This window comes from Cervus canadensis, chromosome 20 (assembly GCF_019320065.1).
Source record: "Cervus canadensis isolate Bull #8, Minnesota chromosome 20, ASM1932006v1, whole genome shotgun sequence".
NCBI lineage: Eukaryota > Metazoa > Chordata > Mammalia > Artiodactyla > Cervidae > Cervus > Cervus canadensis.
In genome coordinates, this window is record NC_057405.1 from 27,380,666 (window position 1) to 27,386,665 (window position 6,000).

General features: G+C 36.3%; 1 pseudogene; it reads right to left on the reverse strand.

The window, feature by feature from the left end:
• Positions 1-5,617, reverse strand: part of LOC122422704 — a 112,165-nt pseudogene extending 106,548 nt beyond the window's left edge.
• Between the last annotated feature and the right edge of the window lie 383 nt (positions 5,618-6,000).

Consider the following 6,000-nt stretch of genomic DNA (forward strand, 5'->3'; position numbering starts at 1 on the left):
ATGTCCTAATAATGAAAAAGAAATGTTAACTTGTTTTTATGAAAATCAGTCCAGGAAACACCAAGTGGAACAGGTAGAGGCATGCTTTCTTTATCCAGAACTTGGGGATCTGGCATTTAAATTTATATGGAATATGTCCCACACCTAAAAATAGAGACAAAAAATAAAATTAAAAAGCTGCTGAAAGGTGAAGAGCAGCAGTCCCCAACCCTTTTGGCACCAGAGATTGGTTTCCTGGAAGGCAATTTTTCCATGGATGGGGATAGGGAATGGTGGGATGGTTTCAGGATCATTCTCACAAGGAGCACATGACCTAGATCCCCTGCATCCACAGTTCACAGTAGGGCTCATGATCCTATGAGAATCTAATGCCTCCACCAGTCTGACGGGAAGCAGAGCTCAGGAGGTAAGGTGAGTGATGGGGAGCAGCTATAAATACAGAGGAAGCTTCACTCACTCTCCTTCCCCTCACCTCCTGCTGTGTGGCCCGGTTCCTTACAGGCCATGGACCAGCACAGGACTGTAGCCTAGGGCTTAGGGACTCATGGTGTTGAGAATATCAAGTTCACAAATTAAGCCACATATTAAGTTTGCTTAGAGGAGCATCCCTCAGGCCTGAACTCAGAAAGTATTTGCATTCTTTTAGACATAATTTTACTAATCCTGGTAATCTCGATTTCATGCCCTTTGAATATAAATTAAATTGGATTAGTCAAGACTTAATAACTAGACAAAGAAGAAGAGGCTAAAGTTTTCTGAAAATCAATAATAAGAATTTCAAAAGAATGATAACATGGGGCCATTTAATATAGAGACTCATGATTTTAAAAAATTCAATAGTATTATTATTCTTTATTTATGTCATAAAGAAAAAATTAAGTTCTGTTAAGGTAGTGATTAATAAATTGAAAAATACTAAAGTATACATTACAAAGCTTTTTATCCATCCAAAATGATAGAATTAAAATATAATTGTAAAGTTATCTAGGAAACTGGGCGACTGAGCAGTTTTTCAAACTCAGGTCTAAACATGTCACTTCTGGGCTTCAAGTTTTTCTTTTGTTTTTATTTCCATAACCATCTCCCAAGTGGAGACCATAACCAGTTGGCCTCCAAGTGGGAGTACATGGAACTCAAGGTGAAAAAGACAACCTTTGGAGTAAAGGAAGAAAATATTGAATTAATTGTATTCATTACACTGTACTATAATAAAAAGAAACTCATTACACTCTATTGATATGTAATATACAGAAAGGCGTTGATGCCCTTCTTCAGTTCCACTGATAATAAATGGTCTTAAAGAAATCTGAGACAAGAGTTGTACCCCAGTGCAGTTTGGTGATGACACCTTCATCTTTCATTTACTTTCAATGCATTGCAATGTACTACTGTTTATATGAATCAGCAAGTGAATGTATCATTCATAGAACCAGTCTTGACTAAATCTCAGAAAATGAGCAGGTTGCTTAAGAACACATTCCTGAAGAAAACATTGAGTGAAGATAATACAATAAGATTTTTTTAAAAGAACAGTTAAAAAATTATAGAACTGAACTGTCTTCTTCTTCCCGTCATACAAACTTTCTCCCAGTAACACCAAAAGATAAAGAGAAAGATGACCTGGTAAGATTTGAGAAGATGGTTGACAAAAAAGTTCAAAATTATCAAGAAGACTATTAAAAATACTGATTAACATTTGCCGTTACTATAGATGAGCCTCAAAGTATGCTTTATACCTTGAGATATTAGCTAAGATAACATAAAGCTATCCCAATTAGTAAAGCCCTTCAAACTCCATTTTACTTCATCTTTAGCATATCTTCTTAAAAAATCTGTTTTTATTTGTGTTTAGTAATTTGGTAATGTGCTTCGTTCACTGAAGAGCTATTTATCGAGTCCTCTTGTGTCAGGTACTGTTACAGAAACTTGAAAAATATCAATAAATAAGACAGGTTTTTTTTTTTTTTAAACTGCCCTTATGGAGTTCACCGAAAATTAAATAAATAAATAGGCACACTGATATTGAAGGAGTGCTTAAAAAAAAAAAAAATTCTGTGTGTAAAAACAAAAATGTTTGTATACCACTGGTATCCAAAAGATGCCCTACATGACATGCAAGGACCTTCCCACATATGTGACTTTAATCGTGGCATTTATAATATCAGACTTAACTCCTCTGTAATTGTGACATATTTGCATTTCTTCAAACATTTCATTATACTATTAATACTCCTCTCCTCGAGGCTTTGTGTCTCTCTTCACTCTCCCTGAAGTACTGTGTCTACCAGTTATTTCCTGGCCATCTCGTTTCTCACATCTCCTTTATATCCTCCTACACGGACCTCAGCCCACCTTCTCTGTGTAACCTCACGTGGTAGTTTTCCTGAACGAATCAATTCCTTTCCTATGCCCTCTAGTAATGCCCTGCGTCTAAGTCCATTATTGCAGTTACCACATTGTTCTGACAAAATTTGTTGATATACCAATGATCCTTCCTCAAAGGAGAAATTACATCTTATCCTCTGCTTTGTCTCTAGTTCTAGTACAACATCTAGATAGCACACTTGTAGTTCTGCTGTGTGCTCAGTCATGTCTGACTCTTTGCAATCCCATATACTGTATAGCCCACCAGGTCCTCTGTCCATGGGATTGTCCAGGCAAGAATAGTAGAGTGGGTTGCCATTTCTTCCTCTAGAGGATCTTCCTGGCCCAGGGATCGAACCCACATCTCCTGCATCTTCTGCATTGCAGGTGGATTCTTTACCACCGGGCCACCTGGGAAGTCGCAGCTGGCACACAGTTATCCCTAAAAAAAAAAAAGAAAAAGAAAAAAATTTAAAGAGAATCATATTAAACTAATCTCAGAATAGTTTTCAGATAAGTGAAGTTTCACTTTTTTGCTTCCTCAAAAAAAAATTTAATTAAATGATAAACTTTGGTTTTCCAGATGTGACTGGTCAGCTTGAAGTTAATAACAGTTACTTTTATCGTATGCTGTCTTGATTGTACAATATCTAAAAGCATTATCCTGGTTCTTGTTTGGCAATTTTTGTTCTACAAACAAAACAGTTATAAATCTGTGAGACAGACTAATATCCTAACATTGTTTGAACAAAATTGCTAGTAGAAGTTGCCTGGAATTTTTTTCACTTCCGGGAAGCAAAGTGAATTAGGGAGACAATATGCCCCTAGGAGGATCTCACTTCCTTATCACTGTTATTGAAAAGCTACTGTGAAAAATAAAGAACACACTAAATGTTAAAGAATAAACTTTTTTTTTTTTTGCTGTTTTTTTTTTCATTTATTTTTATTAGGTGGAGGCTAATTACTTTACAATATTGTAGTGGGTTTTGTCATACATTGACATGAATCAACATTTTATAGCCATGAATACTGATGATGTAATGTAGAATTGCAGGAACACTTCAAAACACTGAAAATATTTCAATTACCCACATTTTCATCTGAAATTTTAATGAGCTGTTCCTTGTCTCTGTCCATTTTATAGCTTTGCTATTGCAGGTCATCTTGTGCTACATGCAAAATGGATTTTAAAAGATTCCAACAATCTATGTACCAAGGAATAAAACACTGTGGGTGAGCCATTAAAGAATTTAGGGATGAACTTCACCTGGTAATTTTAGCCACTTAATGCCACATCCACAAGTGAGAGTGACGGAAAGAGAAAATTAATAAGGTTCAGCTACAACTATGATTGCAAAAAAAAAAAAAAAAATGCAGAAAGCAGCAGGAAATGCCCAACAGAAAATATGCAAGGGCACAACGCTTTTTGCTCTCATTACTTTGACAATAAATCTTAATGTTTTCCAGAAATTTGGATGGATATGATAAGCAACTATGTTTATAGCAATGCAATTACATTTGTTAAATTAAAAACAGCAAGAAGTTCACATATCCTCTACTATTTGAGGAAACAATACCTAAAAAGACTGGTATCTATATAAATTCCAAACTGCTGATGGTCACATTAATTCTTATTATAGATGAAACAAGGGAAATCTTACATATTCTATGAAATCATTTTGTCTAAGTTACCTTACTTATTTTCTTACTGGTACTGAATAGGTTTCACTGCTTTCTTAAACCCTTGCTAATGCAACATTTGTTGTGTTCTGCATCCATATATTAAATATGAATCTTCTAGTTGTGACTTCAGTGTTTTATTTTATTTATTTATTTTTTTTTAATTTGGTTGTTCTGGGTGTTAGTTGCAGCGCTTGGGATTTTTTTTTAGCTGCAGCATGTGGGATCTAGTTCCCTGACTGAGGATTGAACCCAGGCCCTCTGCATAGGGAGCGTGGAGTTCTTAGCCACTGGACCATCAAGGAAGTCCCTCTATCCAGGGAACCAGTAAAGTTGCTCAGTCGCATCCGACTCTTTGCGATCCCATGGACTGTAGCCTACCAGGCGCCTCCATTCATGGAATTTTCCAGGCAAGAATATTGGAGTGGGTTGCCATTTCCTTCTCCAGACTTCAGTGTTTTAGTTTAATCAGACATAGTATTGTAATCATTTATCATCTCATTCATTAACTATATGATAAACCTTATGAAAATTTTTTTTCCTGAATTGACTTTTTATTGTGATCCAAGTGCAGAATTGCCAAACATTTTTTTGTTAAATGTACAAAAACAAAATTAAAGCCAATATTATCAGGGATGATATAAATAAATCTACATGTACTTTGTGGCTTCCCAGGTGGCTCAGTGGGTAAGGAACCTGTCTGCAAAGGCAGGAGGTGCCAGAGATATGGATTCAATTCCTGAGTCAAGAAGGTCCCCTGGAGGAGGGGAAGGCAACCCACTCCAGTATTCTTGCCTAGAGAATCCCATGGACAGAGGAACCTGGCAGGCTACTGTCCATAGGTCACAAAGAGTGAGACAAGACTGAAGTGACTGACCACAACATGTGTGCTTTTGTAGTGAATTATGTGGATACAAAAGAAAAACACAAGTGGCAGCCACCATAATAATTTAAATCAGTGGCTTTTATGTATTTTCCCTTTGACAGAATTCTTTCATTATATGACAGCTGATGTCAAAAGCCACTGAATAAGGAAATTAATTTGTATCATTTCTTTTTAGATTCCATATATAAAAGATGTCATGATATATTTCTCCTTCTCTCTCTGACTTACTTCACTCAGTATGACAATCTCTAAGTCTATCCATCTTGCTGCAAATGGCATTATTTCAGTCTTTTTAATGGCCGAGTAATATTCTATCATATATATGTACCACATCTTCTTTATCCATTCCTTTGTCGATGGATAGTTAGGTTGCTCCCATGGTGTGGCTACTGTAAACAGTACCAAAATGAACAGTGGTGCATGTGTCTTTGCAGAAACAAACTCAAAGACAGAGAACAAACTTATGGCTGCTGGGAGGAGAAGAATGGGGAGAAGGGAGAGTTAAGGAGTTTGGGATCGACATGTACACACTGCTGTGTTTAAAATGGACAACTAACAAGGACTTACTATATAGCTCCAAAGAAAGAGCCATTGAATAAAATAGATCAAAGGGGAGCTCCTCTGGTGGAACCTGATTTTATGGGGGCAGAGCTCTTTCTCCTGGCACCTCCTACCTGTCCCAGCCATGTCTCCCAAGGCACTACCACAGAAGCTCTATGATTCTAGAAATTCTCAATGTGAAAACTGTGCTTTTAAAGTATACGATCTTTTAGGGGAATGGGACAATATTTCTAGAAAAGTTATGTACCAGCTATTCCATACATACATTCTTATTTAATGCTTGAATTAACTCTGTAGACGTAGATCAACTCTGTAGATTTATATCCATATTATATCTCAGGAAGCTGAAATTCAGTAGATGAAGCCATTTATCTGAGCATTTATGCTGCCTGTGTAGAACTGAGAGTTCTATTCACATCTGTCCATTTCAAAAACTCACTTTCTTTCAGTCTGTTATTTGCATTTCCAAAATAAAAATAAATGAGTAGGAAAGAGACAATAGTGTTGTG